General features: G+C 41.6%; 1 long non-coding RNA gene across 1 annotated transcript in view; it reads left to right on the top strand.

The window, feature by feature from the left end:
• The window catches only part of LOC142140497 (uncharacterized), a 129,500-nt gene that overhangs the window by 90,984 nt on the left and 12,890 nt on the right, over window positions 1-25,626 (top strand). Inside the window, exon 2 of the long non-coding RNA XR_012688515.1 lies at window positions 690-761. This is a non-coding gene — a long non-coding RNA (uncharacterized LOC142140497). The remainder of the gene's footprint in view (window positions 1-689; window positions 762-25,626) is intronic.

The following is a 25,626-nucleotide window of genomic DNA, read 5'->3' as shown; positions in this document are numbered from 1 at the left end:
CCAAGCTAACGGTTCATTTGAATTTTCTTTTAATTAATTTATCTAGCTTTGCATTGGTATTAAATACCTTTTCCTATTTAGTTATTGCTGAACATTTTCTGAGATGTTGACTTTATTATTTTTCTCAGCAGTTTGCACAAAATATAGTAGGTACTGCAGAACGTTGACACAGATTTATCAATAAATATAATCATTTTGTTCACCGTTTACAATAATATTGTTGCTCTTGTTTATTATGCTTTTGAATATATGGTAGTTCCAAACTTGTAACAATGGTATTGTAAGGTTTAGCAGACCTTTATAAAAGATTTGTTTGCTAGGTAATCTAAGCTAAGACTAACAAATCTTGTTTGATATTCATTTGTGTCCTTATTGATATATATATATATATATATATATATATATATATATATATATATATATATATATCAATCATAAATCTGTACTTCATTAGGCACTATTCTACCCACCAACCCATCTGTCTGTTCCTTCAAGTAGACCACAACTGTCCCTTACAGAACTCCACGTAAAACTTAAAATGTCTTATGAGGGTGTTCAGTAATTCTTAATAGAATACATAGATTCATTTATCTAAGGAACGGTGTTCTCTCAATCTGGTGGATCCCTTGAAGGCTTAAATGGTCCAGTGGGCTTCCTCTCTGCTAATACCGCTTATCTGTTACAAATAGGAGGTGGTGTTGATGACTATCCTTCAAGAACTTCTTATTCATGAAAACTGGACGCTCCCAATGACAACACTGGTGAGTGTTTGATGCAAATTATTAAGACTAGCACCACCTAAGTCACAAAAGATAGTTTCCAATTTAAAATTAAATAGTACCTTACTATTTAGAAACACGGCCACGGAAGAAGAGGATTGTCCTTCAAGGTCCTTCCAATGTAACAGGAAAGAAAACCGGAAAAGAAGAAAGATATATACTGTACATAGTGTGTACCATTCCCATAATTTCAATAATCAATAAAGTGATAGTTTGTGTTCGCCCATTATTTGGTGTTACAATCACTCTAGGTATATTATTTTGTCCTCCTCCAAATTTAATTTGGATTTGCCATGGAAAATAAAACTATACAGTGTACAGTACAACACCACTATGCAATTTATAAATACATAAGTGTATATCTGTATTGAGGAAGAGAAGAAAAAGGTGCCTAATAGTATAACAGTTTGGTATATGTGACCCAATGTAGAAATGATGCTCAATTATACGTGTACCAGATTGATATAAAAAAGTAAGGCACATTTATATATATTAATCTCAAATTCAGGTGAAATCAAATATCATTGTGTCTCATGACTCCAAACAGGGGAACCGAAAGTTAAGGAAAAAGCAATTGGAGTTTGTGTAGTATTTCTTATATAAGGAGTGCAATACCAAAGAAACATAAGTGTATATGTTCACCTTAAAATTAAGTAAAAATGTTCCTTCACAATTATTTTCTTTATCCAGAAACGTCAGCATGTTCCGACACCGCAGCCAGGATATCACATACATGTCCTTAAAAGCTCTTCAGTGTTCAACAAATCTATGTAAAAAAACTTAAAATAATGCAGGCCTGACATAGGTAATATAACAAAGTACAATTGGATAAACTCACAATTTTGTAGAGGCAACAAGCTTATAGTAGCGGTATTCCTGAACTGTGCTGCAGTCACTGATCAGTCCTTCAGTTGTATTTGTCACTAATGATTGAAGATTCCATATCAAATGTGCACATTCCACCCTTTCAAGTTTATTAAAATATTTTGTACCGGAAAAAAGCAATCTGCACTGTAGTTCTCCTGTATCCACCATAGAGATCTTTGATCTGCTTAGATCCAGCCCACACCACCCATCATGAGAAATAAATCATGTGCTCGCCTTGCAGTTGATGTCCTCTTACCTAATAGGCCTGTGAAAAGTGGAAGAAACGACTTTTGTATTGCACATCTGAATGTTTCCACGTTCACGGTCTCCATTGTTAGTATGAAAGCGAATCATGTATGGGTGTAGCCACCAGCTATGCTTCTTCCAGGGGGAAGTTTCCCTTTACAAGGCAGCGCCGCTTTAAATTTAAGCGCTGAAGACGCCGAACTCGCGGGTGTTGAAGAACCCGGAGCTTCATACATTTACCCCCAGGTCTCCAAGAAATTTGATGACTATGAAAAACAAAGGTCTATAAAAATTCTCTGTATAGGGTACCATACACCACACTGTGCAGGGCACTTCTGTCATTTCAGTTCTGACATTGCATGAGATCTTTCACATTACCACTCGAATTTTAGGTTAAGTGGACATTGTGGCCGGGTCCCCCTCACCTCTTACATGGTGAAGATGACTGCTGTAGCATTGAATGGGTTAAAACCTGATGTTCCTGTGCCGAATTGGCTAAACCTCAGCACTAAGGGATTAAAGGGAATATTTATTCCTTTAAATTTATATATTTAATGTATGGGCGGCTACTTGCACCGTTTAGCATCCGATGTCCAGTGCCAGAAAGGCCCGGCACCGGGGAGTGTAAATGTATAGATTTTCATATTGTTCTTGTATTGATTTATTAGGTAATATGCCATGTTGGAGGACGCTTGTTTGTTGTATGAAAGGAACAATGGGACTCCCATGCAAAATAGGTCTTTTCACTGTGAGTGACCAACATATATGTTCAGTCTGAATGCACAGCAGCGGTCGTTATCTTTCGATCCTGTGCAGTTTTTCATCATGTGTCTTAGAATCTGTCTGAATAAAAGAACAGCAAGTGATTTGGGAAATCACAGATTGATGTAAATTTTGTTAAATTTAAATTGTGTTATCACCAAGTCTAGAGACTATTACATCCTGAGGGTGAACATTGGATGCAATATCTCAGACTTTGTGGTGCCAGATAGGATCAGGGGCCTGAGTTACCCTCTGCCAACATGTGTGTTATGAACTGTTTAAAAAAAGCCCTGTTTGACCATGTTATGTATTATACCATCTGAGCTTCTGGAGATTACTAGTCCAACTAACTAGTGCGTAACTGTCCTTATAAGAACTTCTTGAGTTAATAAATATCACTGCTTCAAGATCCTGCTTTTGACGCCTACTTACCTGCTGTAATTCCTGTGACCTACAGATTAGACCAGTCTAATCCGTTATCCGGCTGTTCTGAGGTTGGGACCCAGCATTTACTATCAACGCTCTCCCTGCTAACTGCAGCTCGGGTCAGTGTGATATGCCAGGGGGAACCATCCATTGCAACCCTGATCTAAAGGAAGATGTCAGGAGTACCAGCCTAGGTGTCCAGCATGGGGGTGCACTAGCAGCGAGTGTTACCCAGAAGGAAGCGGCTCTAGGTGCCATTGAAGGAGCCTAGTGGTGGCAGCAGAGCCCCTCCTACTGCGTTTAGAGAGGCACAATTGGGATAAAGAAAAGGAATAGTGGCAAGGTAAGCGCAGCCAGTCTATAGCAACATGACAGGGTGGAATAGGAGGTCCATCCTGTCACACAGATGAATATATATATTGATTCCAACTCTTAGCCATAGCATAAAATAATAAAAGTGACCAAAATTAAACAATAAAATTATAACTTCTTGTACAAAATCAATCTTAACAGCAAACTACTCTGGTCACATGACCTCTAGGTAACAATGCAATAATAGATTATCTTTAAATTATTGTATATGGGTTTGCATATTAAAGAATAAGGAAATGTTAGACCTTGCTTTCCACCTGTATATAGTACATTGATCTGATATCTATATTAGTATATAGGATGGTGACCTGATTTCTATATTAATTATTAGGATGATGACCTGATTTCTATATCATTACTATTAATACTATTCTAAAAATAAACTAAAAAAGTTTGCTATATAGCATATAATAAATATAAGGTAATCTCCCAAAAAAGATGTACATGCAGGCCCGGCGCTCCCATTAGGCAAGGTTAGGCACTTGCCTAGGGCACCGGGCTCTGGAGGGCGCCTGGAGGGCGCCACAGAATGTAAATGACTTTAAAACTGTGCGGCGACCGCTGACCATACCTGTCATGGCCGCCGCACAGCATTCAGATGCACGGGGAGGGGGGAAGAGGCTATTGCTCACCACCGCCGCCTCTCTGCTCCGTTTCCTTCCCTCCACTCACTAGTGTCAGTGAGTGGAGGGGAGGAGACGGAGCAGAGAGGCGGTGGTGGTGAGACAAGGTAAGGAAAGACAGGGTGAGGAGGGAGGAGGGAGGAGGGCGCCGATTTTTGTGGGGGGGGGGGGGCGATTTTGTCAAAATGCCAAGGGCACCATGGACCCTAGCACCGGCCCTGTGTACATGTAGGTTATTTTCTACCATCAAATTCAATGAAGAAGCATACTTTTGCACCACCCACATATACCGCAATTTTGAGCGGCAGATCAGCACACACATAAAGTACATTGCACCTCAAAACAGTATATGCGCTCAGTATATGAGTCCATATATACATGTTCATAAATAACCTTTAATGTCTCAAGTGATATCTCAACTGTTTTTAACAGAAAGAAGCATCATGTAATTATTTTTTATTTATTTTTTTCAAGCAAAATAAAACTTAAAGAAACTTGTATCCTAAGATTTTCCTCTACAAAGCTATTTTGTACGACTCACAAGCTTTTTTTAAGTAAGGGATGTCCGATCTTCACAGATGTTGTGAAGCAATTTTCCATGACACTGTTGTTTCAAAGCAATGACTGCGCACTTTCTGGGCAGGAGGCAAATTGCTACCAACTGCTTAGGAAATGCTTATGAGATGAAGAACAGAAGTTGAAAAAATAATAATAAAAAAAACATGATATGTGGCGAGAGAAGCTGTCACCAATTATACACTGGCTTTGCATTTACCTATTACACAGTGCATTGGGCCTGTTTGCCTGGGAGAGAATGTAATTTGCTCAAGCTGATACCTTTTTGAGGAAGCCATGTTGGATTGTCAACATACGCTATTGTCTTGACCAGGCTGTCTACCTTTATACACTCCATAACTCTTCTGCTGAGAGCTATGGAGGAAGCTTGTCTGGGAAAAAGCAAAGCGTATACCAGGGAATTAGCTGGGGGGGCCGCATGCCTTTAATGGGACTGCCCATAGGAATGAGGGAGAGAAACAATGAGCTCCCTAATAATCCAGGCCATGTGACCTCACTGCGCTGTACAGGGGAGGTCGTTGGCTGCCCCCTGTTCTGATATGTATACTGCACCCTTGTCTACACAGTGATGTATGGTAGATGCCACATCTTGTTCTTTACATTTTTAAAAATCAAAATGAGAAACTTTGAAAGAATTTCATTGAACGTCGAAGAAAAAAGTAATTTGACTTTCATTTTTCAGTGGATTTGTGAATTACTTCAATCAATATCGGGACAAGCACAACATTTCTACAGGGGGGGGGGGTTTCCAAATGCTTGATTTCGAAACAAAGCAAACAAAAATCTCGCAACAATATGCCTGCAACAGTCACTTCTGTGTAGTTAAATTACTGTATTGCTTTATGTCAATAACAATGAGTCACAAAGTGTCGCTTATTCACATGCTATTCTCTTATAACAAGACTGAGACTATTTCACACTACACAATAACATTTTCCTGCTGTGAAGTTAGCTGCGTCCAGCGTACAGTGAGCCTGACTCATTAGGGAACGTATCTGTTGATTTTGAGTGTATAGTACGCAGAATGACTCCGCACATCCCAAAACATCCCAGAACAGGCAGATACGGACGAGAAGCAGAGAGACATAGGCGTGTACACAAGCAATGTTTGTGCGATACTGAGCGCAAGGAACACTCACAACAGCTTCTGACTGGGAGTAAGGTGGGCGGGGAAGGGGAGCTTTGCCGTACTCAATGCACAAAAGGAACGCGGCAAACTGGAGCGCATGCAGCCATATCAAGCTGTACGTCCGTGAAAGAAAATTGTTATTCTGCTGTATTTCTTGCACCAGTTCTGGGGTTAGTCTAAGTCCCGATCTTTAATGATGACAGTCTCATATACATCCTGTAACATGATTTTGCAATCACGAGCAACTGTAAAATTTATAAAATGCTTAACGGCCGATATCTTTACTTCCTTTAACCTCTTAACCTTATTTAACTATTCTTGAATAAATGACACAATGTATTTTGAAGATATGGTGGTGGAGAAAAAAGAGCAGTCTGTTTGAAATCCGCCAGGCAGCCAGGATGCCCCAGCATTAACCATGGGACACCCGCAGATGGGTGGACAACCAAAACACACTCCAGGCGCACATATCTACCTTAAATGGGACATTCGCCCCGGGCACTACAGAACCCGCAACCCTTCTGGGCTAACGGAACGCAACCACAAGCTGACCCACCTGGCAGGTACTTGGACCGAGACTATAGCCGACTCCATCAAAGAGAGGCAGGTTAAGGGTGCCCGCCATCGTAATGTGCGCCCAACCACTGGCCGTCGACTACACTGCGTTTTCCATCAACTTCATCATCCTTGATTTCCACCACCAACGCCAGAAATACCAGGACTGGATTCATTACTATAGGACAGCCTGCATTCCCTGCATGTCCTAATGTCATCCAACCAGGGAGGGTGTTTGGGCAACGTCCAGAAGTCAATAGGCTGCTCAACTCTCCGCCCATCTAACTTATGGGCTATGTCTGGCCCTCCCCTGTGTCATCAAATGGGTATACTCCCTTTAGTTAAACTATTGACCCCAGAGTAACTACAGTTTAATGATCCAGCCTCACATTTTAATATCCTTCATGCTTAATTCAGCCCTCAGTTCTTATTTGCATGTGACATTAACAACGTTCTAATAGATGTTTAATTTCCTGTGTTTTCTTTTGAGAATGTATAATCCACATAGGTATAGGACGTATCCTTCAGTGTTGTGTGTTGTAGGACACAGCAGATCTGCATCCGAATTCAACAGCGCACGTATCTTCAGATCCATTCCTTGTTAAATTTGGAAGTCCGGAAATCATTGATAGGTGCGCAGAATACGGAGCGTGAGATGCGGTCAGAATGTGCCCTGATGAATCAGGCCCAGTGTATGTTTAAGTATTTGAGCCCATAGAACAACATGGTGAACATACATTAACACCCCAGCCAGTTAAATGACAAATGACAAATTACAAAATTTACACATCACTGACTTAACATAAAAGAATACTCACATACCCATGATACCCATGCTTGGTGGCCACTCTGCATCATAAAATGAACATAGCTTATACAGACTCACAGACAGGACTCAGAGACAGACTGACAGGACAGACACACTGGAGCTTTTTCATACTGAGCATGTGCAGCTTAGAGAGGTGGAATGGGGGAGGGAAGGTGTGGGCTAGCATAGCCTGAGAACAGGAAGGGTGTTTACCCACCGTACTACCTATGTAGAAAAGGAAGTAAGAACAGATACGCCAGATGGTAAAGGGCTGACTGGCTTAAGTACACATAGTGCAATTCTGCTCAGAGGTGACGGAGGATTGTGGCACAGGGAGGATGGGAGGAAGCAGCACAACAGGCTGCATGTCACGGGCACTAGGAGTCTTTACCCAGGGATCACCAGATGGTAGGCTTACCAGAGCAACGTAGATGGTAATAGGGTACTCTGGTAGCTGGGTGATCACGGAACATGAAATGATGACCGATGAGATGCTCAGGAAAGTCTATGACTAGCAACACTGGTAATAATGAGGTAATGATACACAAGGAACTGTATGGACAAGGACACGTGAAGGTAGTCAGTGGTCTGCGATAGCAAGTTGTACCACTGCTATAGTGAGGAGGAATGTCCAACAGAAACAAGGAGGTGATGAGAGTCAGCGGTCTGCGAGTAGCAAGTTGTACCGCTGTCTGAGTGAAGGAATGGAATCCAAGTGGAGGTATCCAGGTAGTCAGTGGTCTGCGGTAGCAGGTTGTACCACTGCTATGTGAGAGGATAATGGAACAGGTGATACCGGAAACAGGGATCAGTGGTCTGACATCAGCAAGTTGTACCACTGCATATATATGTGAGGAGGTGCACGGGGGAAGACTGCAACACAGGATATACACAGGCACCTTATACACGATCCACAGTAATATGCACAATATAGGTATATATATATATGTAAATGACTGATCAGGTCTGCAATCTAGAAAGTCTCTTGAAGTAGTCCAGCACAATGATAACACAGTCAATGATGGCAATAGACTCAGCGGAGAGCGGACTCCAGAGAGAACCAAACACAGTCCAGCAAGATATGCAATACACAGCACAGTCAATGAGAAGTATGCATACCGTGGTTCAGCAGTAGCAGTCAGATGGGATTGCAGCGGTACCTGAGCGGCTGGAGGCCGACTGGATAGGAAGTCCCTGGATAGGAGAAGCAGCGGTCTAGCAGGTGCAGCGCACAGGTGAGTAGACCGACAGGGACACGAATCCACAGGAGTCAGCAACACGTGGAACTGGACTCCTAGGAAACCCAGGAGAATGGAGATGATCCAGCAGAGGGTAGTAGAAGAGATACAAATCCAATGCTGACAGGAGGGTAGAGGCCAGTGGAACACGTGAAGGCGTGGAGAGTGGATCAGCAGGAGATGGACGATAGCGCTGACCACAGCGGCAGGACTCAGCGGCACACGGAGGTAACCAGTAGCAACCACAGGAACCAACAGCGATGGGAAACAGGAGTGCAGCGCAGGGCCGGAGCTGTAGATCACGAAGTGTAGCAGATGGTAATGAAAAGCGGCAGTCTCGAGGAAGGCACAGCAAAGATGAGATGAGAGTGTAGTGCACGGAGGCAGCGGATAGTAATCAGCTGGCAGTCACGATGTTGAACACAGGCGAGTTGCAAGCAGGAGACTGTAGTGCACAGAGGCAGCGGATAGTAGTCAGCTGGCAGTCACGATGTTAAACACAGGCGAGTTGCAAGCAGGAGACTGTAGTGCACGGAGGCAGCGGATAGCAATCAGCAAACAGACTTGATGAGAAGCAGGTGAGTGAGGTAAAAGCTGGAGTGCACGGAGGCAGCGGATAGCAATGAGCAAACAGTCACATTGATATAAAATAACGTTGAAGTGGTGTCGAAGACTGTAGTGCACGGAGGCAGCGGATAGGAATCAGCAAACAGTCATGATGATAAAGTTGATGGTAGAAGTGGTATGGAACCACAGTAGTAGAAGTGGTTTGGAAACCACAGGAATCAGCAGCACTGAATACACAAGTAATACAGGAACACCTTCAGAAACTCATGAGGAATGAGACTCCAAGATCAGGCCACGTGGTAGTGACCACAGGTGCTTAATATAGGGAGGTTGCCTGATCTGCCAATTAAGTTAAAGGGGTATACACTGAAGTATAGAAAAGGGCTGCGCATGCGCAGACCCTCAGGATGGTGGACGGCCACGGTTCCTAAATGTCCGGGAAGAGGCACTCACGGTCCGGTGAGTGACAGTACCCCCCCTTTTAAAGGTGGGCACAGAACGCCTGGAACCGGGCTTGTCCGGATTTTTGGAGTAAAACTTCTTCAAAAGGGCAGGAGCATTAAGATCTTCAGCTTTGATCCAAGAGCGCTCCTCAGGACCAAAGCCCTTCCAATGAACGAGGAAGTGGAGGACTCCTCGCGAAATTTTTGCATCTAGTACCTCGGTAATCTCAAAATCCTCCTCCTGATGGACTTGAACTGGCTGCGGAGCTGAGGGAGGAGTTGAAAAACGGTTGATAATAAGAGGTTTGAGCAAAGATACATGGAAGGCATTAGAAATCCGAAGACTCTTAGGAAGAAGGAGTTTCACACATACTGGATTGATAACTTGAATGATCCTATATGGACCAATAAAACGAGGGGCGAATTTCATGGATGGAACCTTCAAACGAATATTTTTTGTGGATAACCAGACACGATCTCCAATTTTTAGTGGTGGAATAGCCCGCCTCTTCTTATCAGCGAAAGATTTATATTTGACAGATGTCTTCTTTAAACAGGTTCTAACCTGAGACCAGATATTTTTAAAGGTCTGACAAACAGTTTCCACCGCAGGAACTTGGGTGGGCGGGAGGGCAGGAAATTCCGGAAAAGACGGATGGTGACCGTGAACCACCAGCACTTGACTTTTTGAAGATGACTCCTGAGATCCATCTTCAACGTCCGATGACGTCATGAACGCCCGATGAGGAGGAAGGCGTTCAGACTGAACTTTATCACACAGATCCGTAGATGAAGGATCTTGTGGAGGAGGACCTGGTGGAATAGACGAATGCTGTCTTTTGAATGAAACCACTTGGGAGAGACAACGATGATGACATTCAGTTCCCCAAGATGTAACTCGAGGAGTGCGCCAGTCAATCTGGGGAGAGTGACACTGAAGCCATGGAAGGCCTAAGACAATCGGACTTGTCGTAACAGGAAGGATCAAAAACGATATTTCTTCATGATGCAGGGCACCAATCTGAAGGGTTACTGGAGACGTACTCTGGGTGATGAGACCGTTGATGAGACGTGATCCATCTATAGCCGTCACAGTAATGGGTGTTTTTAAGGTAATCACTGGTAGAGACCATTGGTTTACTAATGATTTGGAAATAAAATTTCCTGCTGCTCCGGAATCAATCAATGCCTGTGACTCAAAGGTTTTGGTAGCAAAGGAAATAGTCACATCCAAAGCGCAGACTTTAGATTTCATAGACGATGGAGAGGACTGCAGGAACCCTAACCTTATCTCCCCAGTATTGGTTAGAGCCCGGCATCTCCTGGGACAAGAATTGAGCATATGCGTAGAATCGGCACAATAGATACAAAGTCTATTCTTTATTCTTCGGTCCCTCTCCTCTAAAGTTAATTTGGAGCGACCTATCTCCATGGGTATCACCGGAGATGAAGCTGGGTGAAATTGAGGATTTGAGAGAAGAGGTGTTTTAACCGAAGTTGATTTCTCAGGTTCTCTTTCACGAAACCTCAGGTCTACACGATGGCAAAGAGAGATCAAATCTTCTAAAGAGGAGGGTAGTTCTTGTGAAGTCAGTGCGTTTTTAATTTTATCGGAAAGCCCCTGCCAGAAGGCGGCAATTAATGCTTCAGTGTTCCACTGAAGTTCAGAGGCTAAGATCCTAAATTGAATGACGTACTGAGCCACAGTGCGAGATCCTTGGCGAAGACGGAGAATGCTGGATGCAGCGGAAATAACACGACCTGGTTCATCGAATACACTTCGGAACGTGGAAATAAATTCGGCACTATCCTGTAACAATGGATCGTTTCTTTCCCACAGAGGGGAAGCCCAAGCCAGGGCTTGTCCTGAAAACAATGAAATAAGATAGGCCACTCTGGAACGATGGGTAGAAAAATTTTGAGGTTGGAGCTCAAAATGAACTGAGCATTGAGTAAGAAAACCCCTACAGGTTTTGGGGTCTCCATCATATTTTGACGGAGTAGGCAGGTGTAGCGTGGAAGCAGTAGACACCTGGGATGGCACAGGGGAAGAAGAAGACGACACGGAAGGATCAACAGTGGCTGCTACCTTAGGCACAGAAGTTACTTGGGCGACTAAAGTCTGATAACATTGCAGCAACTGTTGTTGACGAACATCTTGTTGTTCCATACGGGTAACCAGATATTGCAGCATCTCTTTGGCGGTAGGTTCCACATCTGGGTCTGTCATGGCCTGATCTTACTGTCACGGGCACTAGGAGTCTTTACCCAGGGATCACCAGATGGTAGGCTTACCAGAGCAACGTAGATGGTAATAGGGTACTCTGGTAGCTGGGTGATCACGGAACATGAAATGATGACCGATGAGATGCTCAGGAAAGTCTATGACTAGCAACACTGGTAATAATGAGGTAATGATACACAAGGAACTGTATGGACAAGGACACGTGAAGGTAGTCAGTGGTCTGCGATAGCAAGTTGTACCACTGCTATAGTGAGGAGGAATGTCCAACAGAAACAAGGAGGTGATGAGAGTCAGCGGTCTGCGAGTAGCAAGTTGTACCGCTGTCTGAGTGAAGGAATGGAATCCAAGTGGAGGTATCCAGGTAGTCAGTGGTCTGCGGTAGCAGGTTGTACCACTGCTATGTGAGAGGATAATGGAACAGGTGATACCGGAAACAGGGATCAGTGGTCTGACATCAGCAAGTTGTACCACTGCATATATATGTGAGGAGGTGCACGGGGGAAGACTGCAACACAGGATATACACAGGCACCTTATACACGATCCACAGTAATATGCACAATATAGGTATATATATATATGTAAATGACTGATCAGGTCTGCAATCTAGAAAGTCTCTTGAAGTAGTCCAGCACAATGATAACACAGTCAATGATGGCAATAGACTCAGCGGAGAGCGGACTCCAGAGAGAACCAAACACAGTCCAGCAAGATATGCAATACACAGCACAGTCAATGAGAAGTATGCATACCGTGGTTCAGCAGTAGCAGTCAGATGGGATTGCAGCGGTACCTGAGCGGCTGGAGGCCGACTGGATAGGAAGTCCCTGGATAGGAGAAGCAGCGGTCTAGCAGGTGCAGCGCACAGGTGAGTAGACCGACAGGGACACGAATCCACAGGAGTCAGCAACACGTGGAACTGGACTCCTAGGAAACCCAGGAGAATGGAGATGATCCAGCAGAGGGTAGTAGAAGAGATACAAATCCAATGCTGACAGGAGGGTAGAGGCCAGTGGAACACGTGAAGGCGTGGAGAGTGGATCAGCAGGAGATGGACGATAGCGCTGACCACAGCGGCAGGACTCAGCGGCACACGGAGGTAACCAGTAGCAACCACAGGAACCAACAGCGATGGGAAACAGGAGTGCAGCGCAGGGCCGGAGCTGTAGATCACGAAGTGTAGCAGATGGTAATGAAAAGCGGCAGTCTCGAGGAAGGCACAGCAAAGATGAGATGAGAGTGTAGTGCACGGAGGCAGCGGATAGTAATCAGCTGGCAGTCACGATGTTGAACACAGGCGAGTTGCAAGCAGGAGACTGTAGTGCACAGAGGCAGCGGATAGTAGTCAGCTGGCAGTCACGATGTTAAACACAGGCGAGTTGCAAGCAGGAGACTGTAGTGCACGGAGGCAGCGGATAGCAATCAGCAAACAGACTTGATGAGAAGCAGGTGAGTGAGGTAAAAGCTGGAGTGCACGGAGGCAGCGGATAGCAATGAGCAAACAGTCACATTGATATAAAATAACGTTGAAGTGGTGTCGAAGACTGTAGTGCACGGAGGCAGCGGATAGGAATCAGCAAACAGTCATGATGATAAAGTTGATGGTAGAAGTGGTATGGAACCACAGTAGTAGAAGTGGTTTGGAAACCACAGGAATCAGCAGCACTGAATACACAAGTAATACAGGAACACCTTCAGAAACTCATGAGGAATGAGACTCCAAGATCAGGCCACGTGGTAGTGACCACAGGTGCTTAATATAGGGAGGTTGCCTGATCTGCCAATTAAGTTAAAGGGGTATACACTGAAGTATAGAAAAGGGCTGCGCATGCGCAGACCCTCAGGATGGTGGACGGCCACGGTTCCTAAATGTCCGGGAAGAGGCACTCACGGTCCGGTGAGTGACACTGCATGAAAATTATCAATATTATTACCTTGTATGTGTCCGCGCAATCCCACCACCCCAACTTCTCCGGCCAAACACCATGGCAGACGGCTGTGCAAAGAAGCAGTCTGGAGGGAAATATGGGGGAAAGAGTGGAAACACTTCACTTAGGGTCTGATCCACGTGCATGCAAGTTGCCTTTTAAAAACGAGCACAGAACTTGAGCATAGTTCTGACCGTATTCAAATCTAAGCGGATCTCAAGATGCGAATCCATTAGAATCTGGGAGTAAGTACGCTCTGCCTAAACGTAACTTGCCTTGTGTGGACAGACAAAACAGACTGCAGTATCATTTTGGAAAGATGAAATGAACATTAATGAAGTTGATGGCTATAGGAGCAAGACTTTCCAGAGAAGTACAGCTGAGACATTACCCGTTTGACACGCTAGAGCACTCCTCAGATTTTCCTTCAGCAGTGACATGGAGGACACAATGGACACAATGGACCCAATGTAGAATTGAATGCAACTTGGCCCAAAAGTGCGCACGCAAATATAGCTTATCCTCTCAAGATCCAGCGTCCAACTCTACATCTATAGCATACACCGATCAACCACAATATAAAAACCACTTGCCTAATATTGTGTAGATCACCCACGTGCTGTTAATACAGTTCTTACCCATCGAGGCATGGACTCCACAAGACCTCTGAAGGTGTCCTGTGGGATCTGACACCAAGATGTTAGCAGCAGATCCTTTAAGTCCCGTAAGTTACGAGTTGAGACCTCCATTGTCTGCGCTTCTCCTGAAGGCTTGCCCCTATAGCCATCAGCTGTTGCTAGACAAAGCTTTAATACCCTAGAACAAATTAAGTTTGCAAATCATGGATTCCTACAAAGTTCTTTTCCTTCCAGTGTAATTAGCATAGAATCAGTTACTCAGTAACATGGTATTTTTTGGACTTTTTTATTCTAATAAAGTTTATTATATGTAACTCCTTATAATATTGAATCCAACCATTTAATCTTATTAGATTGCATCTCAGAATTAGATTTAATTTGTTCTGATTTAGCATTTCAACATTATCCAAATATTCACATGAACCATCCCATATCAGGACCATCAATATATCTATGGTATTAAATAGTGTTTTGTAAAGTTACTAATGAAGTTATTAATGAAGTTAGTAAAAAATATAGATAGAGGTTGGCATCAAGGCCGGTGAAATGCGGTAAGCGGGGTAAGCAAAGCAGGGGGGATGCCAAATCTGAGAGGAGCTCCCCTCCGCCTGTCATCCCCACTTGTCCGCTGGTCCAGAAAACAAAAGAAAAATTTACCAGATCGCAGTGTCCGGTGCCCTCCTCCCCTCCTACCTGCACCGTTCATATTGACTGTCGAGTGTGAAGACATTTTCAGTGAGGAGTGGTGCAGAGATGAGCCACGAGAAAACATAAGAAATAAGGCAATAGAAAGGTAAGTAAAGGAATGGAGGCACCATGGCGCAGTGTGATAAAGGGGGACCTGGTGAAGGGGAGCTAAAACAGCATGGAGGGCACAGTGTGATCATAAGGAAGCATAGTGTGATGGTGCAGGAACACAGTATGGTGATGTTTAGGGGCAGTGTTATAATAAGGGGCACAGTTTGATTATAAGTGGCACCGTGTGATTATAATGTGCACAGTGTGATGTTGAAGGGGGCACAGTGTGATGTTGAATGGGCACAGTGTGGTTTGATGAGGGGGCACAGTGTGATGTTGAAGGGGCCACAGTGTGATGTCGAAGGGGGCACAGTGTGGTGCTGAAAGGGGCACAGTGTGATGATGAGGGGGCACAGTGTGATGTTGAAGGGAGCACAGTGTGATCATAAGGCGGCACAGTGTGAGGATGAAGGGGGGTACAGTTAGGGCTGGCAAGCGGAATTTGGGGCCCCGTTACAGCAACTTTCTACCCACCACACTTAGTAGGAGAAGGGATATGTGGTGCCGAAGAGGACGTGGCCAAATAGTGATGGGGGCGTGGCCAACATGGGGGTGGCTGTGCTTCTTTAGACATGACATATTATGTATTTAAATATTGTTGCTCTCACCTACCTGTTATTGCCGCTTTCACAACCTGGTATTGGATTCTTGTCTGGATCCTGGGATGTTAGAACCTATTTGGAAAATGTATAGGTACATGACATATGGATTACAGAGCAGTAAGTGACAATAGAAAATATAGACTATAAGGAGACCTCCAAACAATACACAGCACCCTTGGCAACCTTGTGACCACCAACTCAAGTACTTAAAACCAGATCCAGATAAAATTGTGCCAATAGATCACAAAATTAGGTGAAAAAAATAATTTGGCATGTTGCAGGTATATTGCTTTTTGTAAAGAAAGTCTCTGACTTTCAGCAGGAATCTTATCATAATAAAGCTCTGGAAGGGTTTATTTTCTTCTTTTTTTTTCTTATGGATGGATTGAGAAAACCTTTACACTTACAAGCAGAGAAGATCACCTTATCACCATAGTGGAGTACAGAAATACAGCTGAGCGCACTGTATGCTGCCAATTACAACTAAAATAGATTCCATCCTTCACATGCAACAATGCTTTATACATGTATACACACACAATAACATATACACACACACACAAAGCCATAAATATATGTACACACACACACACCCACAATGCTATATATATATATATATATATATATATATATATATATATATATATACACATACACATGCACACAGTGTCATATCTACAAACACACAATGCCTTCTATACACCTACACACACACACTGCCATATATACACCCATGCACACACTGCCATATATATATGCACACTTACAATGCCACATATATGTACACACACACACACACACACACACACACACATGCACACTGCTATATACACACACACACAGTGACATATACATACATGTATATATAATGCCATATACATCAATACACACAAAGCCCTATACATACACAATGCCATACACACAATGCCATGTATATTTTATATATATATATATATATATAAATAAATATATATATAAACACACACAAACACACACTGCTATATATACACACACAATGCCATATACATACGCATGTACATAATGCCATATACATACATACACACAAAGCCATATACATACACAATGCCGTACACACAGACACAATTCCATATACATACACAATGCCATACACGCATGCACACACACACACACAATTCCATATACATACACAATGCAGGCATATAACACTGTGTACTGTTGACATCTGTTCTCTCTAGGCTGATAGCTCTGCGGCTGCGCTCTGTAATGACCAGCAGCCTGGCAGCAATCTGCCTGGCTGCCTATCACTGCTGCTCAGATTAGCTCTGCCCACTCCACTGATTAGCTCCGCCCACTCCACTGATTAGCTTCGCCCACTCTCACCAAGTGCAGGGAAAATTTAAAAAAAAGCTGGTTGCCCGGGCCTCCTGGCATACCCGGGCCATGGTAATTAGTAGTCCCTAATAAGGTAAAACTGTTATAGGAACCTATTCCAACTTGTGCTGTCAATTTGGGTTCATCAAGTTTAAATTAAGGGGAAATAATTACTGTAATATAAACATTGTTGATGGGGGAAAAAACAGTATCCCTAACCATTAAGAATTGTTTTGTAAATTATCGATGCATAAAGCGGACCAGGGACAATCAATTTAGTGACAAACAAATTCGTTTTTTTATTGTTATTATTTTTACGTGTGTGGTCTCTGGCATTGTGGGAACAAGCAAACTAATGTGAAACATCTGTATTAGTATATTCCAGCTTCCATCTACAGTTGGTCTACAATTGTTGTTTAGTGGGGAAAGCTTAAGACAGGTCATGCACAAATGGTTCAATATGAAGCTAACAGACTTATGGTGATGAATATAAGAGCATTCAGGGATCGTTACTGTTAATATCCAGGGAACACTTACAGCCAACTTTATCTAAACTGATGAGGTGATTTCAATGTTCTTAGATTCTGGCTGCAGAATCCAGCGGAATCAGCATTTTCCGAAAGTTTGTGTGCTCTAAGGATGAAATGTTTCTTCTAGTTAATATTTCAGAACTCTGCTCTTGCTAACAGTGGAGTTTTTTTAAAAAAACATTTCACTGTAGAAGCATAAAAGAGGTAATATATCCAATAACTAAGGTACCCCTCTATTGTAATCCTAAAATCCAATTTAAAGTATACTCTCGTGTAGTTTTTACAAAACTCTAACAATTAAAGTACACCATGAGTAAAATGCTGATTGAATTGTACAGATCGAAAACTATGCTACACCTTCTCTCTTTCCTAAATACCATAGAGATTAAATAAAATAGCTGCTAGTGTAGGCAAATGTTGACACTGATCCCTTGTGATCATTCAGAGCCATTAATATTCTAAAATATGGATAGTATTATACCGGCATGTAGGAGGTTGAATATAAAAGAAACTATACAGTGGTAAACACATTGGGCCTGATTCATTAAGGAAAGTTAAGCAAGAAATTGAGTAAGTTTTCTTACTCAAATTTTCTGGACAAAACCATGTTGCAATGTAAGGGGTGCAAATTAGTTTATTATTTTGTACATAAGGAAAACACTATCTGTTTTTTTCATGTAGGACACAAATACTTGATAGCCTATTTGTACACTGAAATTTAAAGTTGATCTAGGACATGTCCTGCCCCACATATAAATCTGCCATCAAATTTTAAATTTACCTCTGCCTCCAATGCAACGTGGTTTTGCCTTACTTACTTACTTTTGCTTAAGTTTCCTTAATGAATCAGGCCCAGTAAATGTAACATGCGATTAGTAAGATTATCTATTAAGTGGGAAATTGCGTGTAGGTAACAGGTACTATTTAAAATGCAAATAGGAGATTTAAAAATAAGGTGTTGCAAGACTTTAAGCTCAAGGTTCAACTCACTATACTTTTCCTATATCATTGTCCTTTTTATCTTTGCAAATACTCAGATTCAGGAGGAAAATTCTGAGTATAACCCTGTGAGGATACCACCCTTAGCTGGGATGGCAACTTCAACTCACTCGGGTAGACCAGAGTGTATCCAAAATAAGGCTTTATTACGACAGTACCACACTACAAGATGTTCACAAGACACAGGGTAAATGGTAGCATGTATCCTCCAGCAGCCTCTTGCAGTCAGTACTCCAAAGTAATAATCTCAGTCGCTTTCAGAGTCTTATCCTCCCGCAATATTACCACTACCAGCTAGACAGTTACGGTGTTGCCCAGCCTGGGTTAATGGCTCACACAGACCCTGTCCTGGTAGGGTTTCCTCCAGCGGCATCACGATGCCTGGTGAGTCCTTTTCACTGATATCTTGTACACCAGCATCTTCCAAGCTAGAATAGCTCTCTTGGCATTCTGCTGATATCTTGTACACCAGGATCTTCCAAGCTAGACTAGCTCTCTTGGCATTCTGCTCTCCCTATATTCTTGGCTGTATACACAGGGAGTAGGGTCAAATGTCTCAATCCTTCCCCTTACAGCAGGGGTCTGTCACTGGACACTTTAACTGTTAGACATACTGTCTCTGCTACCTTGATTATACAATAGAATGGCTTGACTCAATTAGCTATTTGGCTGGATACACTAAACAAAGGGTTACAATATAACATCAAGGAATGACACTTCACGCTTGCGTGAAACAACAAGACATTTGACACATTGCATCTGCAGCATTACACAATCTGAGTCTGTGATACATTTTGATACAATAACATTTATATTGATACACATTAATACATTTCCCAATGCTGTTTCAGCCAGTACATTACTGTTGAGGCACATTGCATATGATCTAGAAGTTCTAACCTATTTGCCTCTCAGATTACCTGTTGACCTAGCTAATTAGCATGGGCTGCTAGCTAGCTATGTCAAGTTACTTAGACATTGTTCTGATTACAAACCAGGTCTACGCCACACCTCATAACAATGGGCATTTGATACAAATGGTAATTACCTTAGCTAACACAAGCAAAATGACTTCTGCTGTCCTGTTATTTTCACACAATATGGCAATATTGTTTCTATTTCTAATACATACAATATTGCATGTAATAGCAAGGGCAAACCTAATAACATGAAATAATAATACACATAATACACCGATGCTCTGGTGTATATACTTATACTGGGCCAAGGATTAAAAAGTACATTAAACTGTGAGAAACGGGTGATGAATAAAAAGTTCTCAGTCCAGTAGCACCCTGTTTCGTGACAAAAAAGCTGTGTTCATCATCATCATCATAATCATCAACATTTATTTATATAGCGCCAGCAAATTCCGTAGCGCTTTACAATTGAGAACAAATATTAATAAAACAATAGGGGGTAATACATACAGACAGAGAGGTAAGATTGCCCTGCTCACAAGCTTACACTCTATGGGACAATGGGAGTTTGAAAAACAAGGGCACGTGCTACATCCTATTTCACATTGGACCAGCTAGAATGCAAAGGTAAAAACTATTGAGTGGGCTGTGTGAGCAGATCTTGTGCAGAATGGAGGTGTCGAGTTGGGAGATATTTTGAGACAAGTGAGGAGATGTATGTCGGTGCAATTTTGTTGACGGCCTTGTCTGTTAGTAGAAGAATTTTATATTGGATTCATTGAAAAAAAGGCAACCAATGTAGAGACTGACAGAGTGCCTCAGCAGAAGAAGAACGGTTTGCAAGGAAAATCAATCTAGCCGCTGCGTGCAAAATAGATTGTAGGGGTTCAAGTCTGATTTTGGGAAGACCAGTAAGGAGGGAATTGCAATAGTCGATGCGGGAGATGATGAGTGCATGAATTAAGGTTTTTGCAATGTCCTGTGTGAGATATGTGCATATTCTAGAAATGTTCTTTAAATGAATGTAACATGATTTATATATAGAGTTGATGGGGGGAATAAATGATAGTTGTGAATCAAGGATTACACCTAGGCAGCGAGCTTGCAGGGTGGGATTTATGGTCATGTTATCAACAGAAATAGAAATGTCAGGCAGGAAGCTTCTGTTTTTGGGTGGGAAATAATATTAATTCAGTTTTTGAAAGATTAAGTTTGAGTTGACGAGAAGACATCCAAGATGAAATGGCAGAAAGACAGTCAGTAACGTGAGACAATACAGATGGTCAGAGATCAGGAGAAGATAGATAGATTTGTGTATGTTCCTTTAAATGTACCGGTTATGGGATTCAGCAATTGGGCAATTTGGTGGGTCTCTTGTTGTCATTCAACTGCCCACTATTGCTCTGCGTGCTCTTGCTGGCAACATGTTCTCACCCTGAAAAAGACAGGGCCAGCTGAAGAGAAGAGCATGAGGTAGATAACTTTGGGCTGTATTCTCTGTTTTGGGTTGGAAATATCTTTTACTTTAGAGCTGTATGCAAGTGAATAGGACTAGGCACTGTCGTATTTACTAAAACAATAAAAAGTGAAAACGTGTATTAATCTATAGCTTCTGCTCTTTGCTTTAATCAATGTAGTGTAACTTAGAATACGAAAGCAAAGATCTTTTTTTGCACTTTTTTTTCGCACCTATGTTATTGAATAAATCCCCAAAAAGGGACAGCTATGAAATCTGCTAAGTAACTATGCTGTAATAATAACTAATCAGAAATTTGCTTTCTGCACTGTACTAGAAGACAATTGCAGTCAGTTCTATTGGTTGCTATGCAGTTACCTGAGTACAGGTGTTAGAAAGGTCTCATGTGCACATAGGTTTTACATGGAAATGGATTTGCATGTAAAAATCTGTAGTTTACACATTGTGCAATGGATGACGGCTGTTCCTTGTCTCTGAGAGGCACACCTCGCCACTGAGGGATATGCAAATGATAGACTATGATCATCTGCAAAAATTAGATTTAAAGATCAGCAAAGGGAGTATTTGTGACAGCAAAAAATGTGTAAAATTATTGCTTTAATATAGGTAATGTATATAATCTCCAGCACAAGAAAAATCCCTTCCAATTAATGTACCATTCCGAAGCATGCAGTTGATGTAGATGGTATCTACTAATAGTGTGAGATGCTACTTCCAGTAGTAGTGAGTTACTTATAGAAGAAGAAGAAGAAAAAGTACTACTTATAAGGAAGGCACACTCATAAGAGAACACAAAGGGTCAATTAGGTCTGACGATTGCGCGTGTAAAGTGACAATACGGCAACATCGAAGATTACCTTTTGCAACTCTATGTGGTGCGCTCGGAAATCCGCGATGTTTGGTAATGTGTTGTCAGTGGGAGCGTGTATCCGCAATCTTTATTGACTATGAGTATGCGCGATCTATTTGACTATGCCCCAAAGTGTTCTAAAAAAATGTTAAATGCGAATATGTCCCATCTCATTTGGTACAATGATTTTTATATTCATATCCCTTTAAGCAGAACTTTAATGCCACTCTGTATGTAGCCTTTATGAGTAAGACGAGCAATGGTTTACAGGCAGGGAGATCTGGGTACTAGTTTCCTTTGCATTTAGAACATCCTGATGTTATTGTGAGGAGGAAAGGATATGGGGCACAAGCACATGAGAATGGATGCATGTGGTGTATAGACTGGTGAGAAAGGGTTTTATGGGGTACAAAAATGTGAGGTGGGTGAAATATAGGGCTATGGATGGGTGATATATAGGTTATATAGTATTGGTACAAATACAAACATTGAAAGTAAGTCCATGTGTATCATTTTTATCACTGTAATATTGGTGATTTTTATTATGTTTAAATGTTTATAATTGTTGCAGGCGCATTATTCTCATTGTTGTATTTTTATACTGTTCTACAGCTGTGAGGCGACCCATGGTAAACTCTAACCCCGACTTTCTTTTCTGGTCACACAAAAGTGCTTCTTCAGCTGTGGAAGCCCTTACTGCATGCATCATTTTCACAACTAAGTACTGCACTGTGACATAGAAACAGAGTCCCTCATTCAATGTTATCATGGGAGCGTTTAATACCTTCAGAATGCTGTGTCTTTCTGATTGTAAAACCACTGCATTTTAAACAGCCATGTGCCATGGGCAAGATACTCAATCTTGAACCCCCTTCCCCCCAAACTGTCCCTGCAAAGTGCCTTTTGCAAGAAAACTGTACATAATATAAAAAAAATATTACATCCTAAGCACTCACTGAATTATTACTGCTATTCTAGCTAATTCAAGCTATTCTCTTATTTCATTTTTGAATTATATTCCTAAACTACTGCACTATTCGGCGCCATTTGTTCTTCTATCTCCTATCCTCTCACATATTTCATGGCATCTATACCTCTATTATAATGTTCCGTTGAGCAGGTCATTGTCTAGCAGAAGTCATCAATGACAATGTTAGCATCAAAGAGGCACTGATGACCACTGTCTATGCTTACTCTTGGCAACTGGCAAATTTTACACATTTGCACACACTGTCAAACTATGAAATGTATAACAACTTGAATTGCTCTAAAATTGGGATAATTTGCACAATTTTACCACATTCTTCCAAATTGGAAAGTGATCTCATCACTCGGTGTTCAGCAAAATGATTGCCCCATGGATGGTCAGCATGAAGTTCCAATCTCCATAGTTGGTTTTCTGGCTTGTTTCCTGTCTGTCTAAGATAAAACTGATATATTAATTGACCTCAGTCTCTCTTGGTCTGTGTGTGTGTATGTTAGGAAATTTAGACTGTAAGCTCCAAAGGGACAGGGACTGATGTGAGCGAGATCTCTGTACAGCGCTGCGGAATTAGTGGCGCTATATAAATAGCTGATGTTGATGATTTTCAGCAAGATGTTCCCGTAAGTTATTGTAAGGAATTGTCTTAAATGCTCACTGCTTAGTTTGATCTCATTTGGAATAGATATACTTACCGCTTCTTTTCATAGCTCTCGTTCGTCAACATTGCTAATGCCTATTCTGCTGAACATAATAAAACCCACTTAAGTAATAACACACACTCAACTACCGATTCTGATGCCATAATTGACATGTAGTATGCTCAACATAATATTATTTAATAACAAATTAGGTCATTTAGAAATGTTTGGCAAAATGATCCAATTAGCAGTAAATTACTCTGTGTTTACAGTAACTTCATAGCTTGGGAATGTTATGTAGTAATATGGTAAAAATTAACTTTTAATTGTTATAGCGAATTAAATTTTGTCTTTTGCGCAAACATTTAGTTTTTAAGATACTGTTTGAAACATATTTTCATACATACCAAATTGCTACTAGGAATTAACCCCTTCTCACTAGTGTGCTGACACTAAGTTGCTCTTGTTACTATAAACCATTTTGTTTTGTTTTTAGCTACCAAGTGAATTACATGATGATTTTTGGGGACAGATAGAGCTTCTTTTTGTACCAATTTTTTTAAAAAAATGTATATATTTAATTTATGGGAATTGTGTATGAGGAAAAACACATGTTTATTATATTTCCTTTGGTTAAGTTCATACAGCCACAAATTCTGCAAGTTCTAAGGTTTATAGTGATACCAAATATGTGCAGAGGTTTGCTCTATGTATGTGGGCCTCAATATAATGTATATGTAAACGATCATGGGGTAAATTTATCAAGCTGCAGGGTTAAAAAAGTGGAGATGTTGCCTATAGCAACCAATCAGATTCTAGCTGCCATTTTGTAGAATGTACTAAATAAATGATAACTAGAATCTGATTGGTTGCTGTAGGCAACATCTCCACTTTTTCAAACCCGCAGCTTGATAAATTTACCCCATGTGTGTGTGTTTTACTTAAATACCAAAAAATAAGGTACATTTTACCATAGTCTTCTATTTTTGACCTCATTTCCAGACAGAATTTGGGGACGACTATCACAAAACAAAATATTTTTTGGTAATTGTGATTTAGAGCAAAACATACCTTTTCTATAAGGTGAATCCAGCCACAAGTCTCATCAACTAGATATGAATTGATGTCTTAGTTGTTTAATTAAAGGATAAGCTATAATAAAGCAACCCCTTTCTTCTCTTCAAATAGAAGGACAGCAAAATGTTGTGTGGTAAGGTTAAAACTGCTTATACATGCACTGATTTGAATAGCCACACATTGCTACCTGTGTGAGCCAAAATTATAACTAATGTGGATCGACATTTGATATTGACCTGGCAGAAAAATTGGTTAGTCAATGCATTTGACTTGCTAGTGTGTGAGTGTTGACAACACTACTAATGAATCCAATTTGGATAAAACAGAGGTGGTATGAAAATTGACGTATGTGCAATCGCTCAGCATTCAGGCCCGAATGGGTACGGACAACACAATTATGACGTCATTGGTAGATCGCTGCCTTCTCTGCATCATTCCATTGTATTATGATGAGATGGAGAAGGAGGAGATGGGATATTAAGCTAATTTGCAAAAATTATAATTATTCACAAATGCGTTGTCACTATAACTGAGCAGTCTTATTAATATTCACACATTTGTGCCCCTTCTATATGTATATGTTGTTGGGCCTTTAGATTTGTTCTATCATAACATATTTATTTTGAGTAGAGAATCTTCTCCCCTACCAATGAGAAGATCTCTGCTTTGTTATTTATTTTTATTTTATAATATTTCTGTCACACGCTGCTCATTCAGCTTCCATAGACCAAGACTGAGACACTCACTGGTGTCTCATTAACAGACTTCAAACCTTTAGTACTGGTCTGCGCAAGTGCAGACTGATTACCTGTCCATTTCTAATCGGATTCCTATTGGTTCCTGTGTTGGCTCCAGACTTGAAAAGGCACTTCCTCCCTTTGCTCTGGTCCTGTTGATCAAGTTACCTGTCTGGTTAGGTCTCTACTTATTCTATGAGCTCTCATCTGGATCATCAGTGCCTCTGCTGTATCGTTACTCTGCGGTCTGTACCACTCAAGCTGCACCTGTTTCCACTGTGGCTACTCCATGGGTGATACCACTCAGCTGCAGGTGTCTCTAGGTGTGCTACTCTGTGAGCTATACCGCTCAAGCTGCAACCACCTTAGCTGTGTGCTACACAATGGACTAACTTGCTTCAGCTACACCCGCCTCCGCTGTGTTACTACGCTACAGGTTGTACCACTCAAGCCGCATCT

This window comes from Mixophyes fleayi, chromosome 2 (assembly GCF_038048845.1).
Source record: "Mixophyes fleayi isolate aMixFle1 chromosome 2, aMixFle1.hap1, whole genome shotgun sequence".
Lineage (NCBI taxonomy): Eukaryota > Metazoa > Chordata > Amphibia > Anura > Limnodynastidae > Mixophyes > Mixophyes fleayi.
This window is presented reverse-complemented; position numbering and strand designations above follow the sequence as displayed.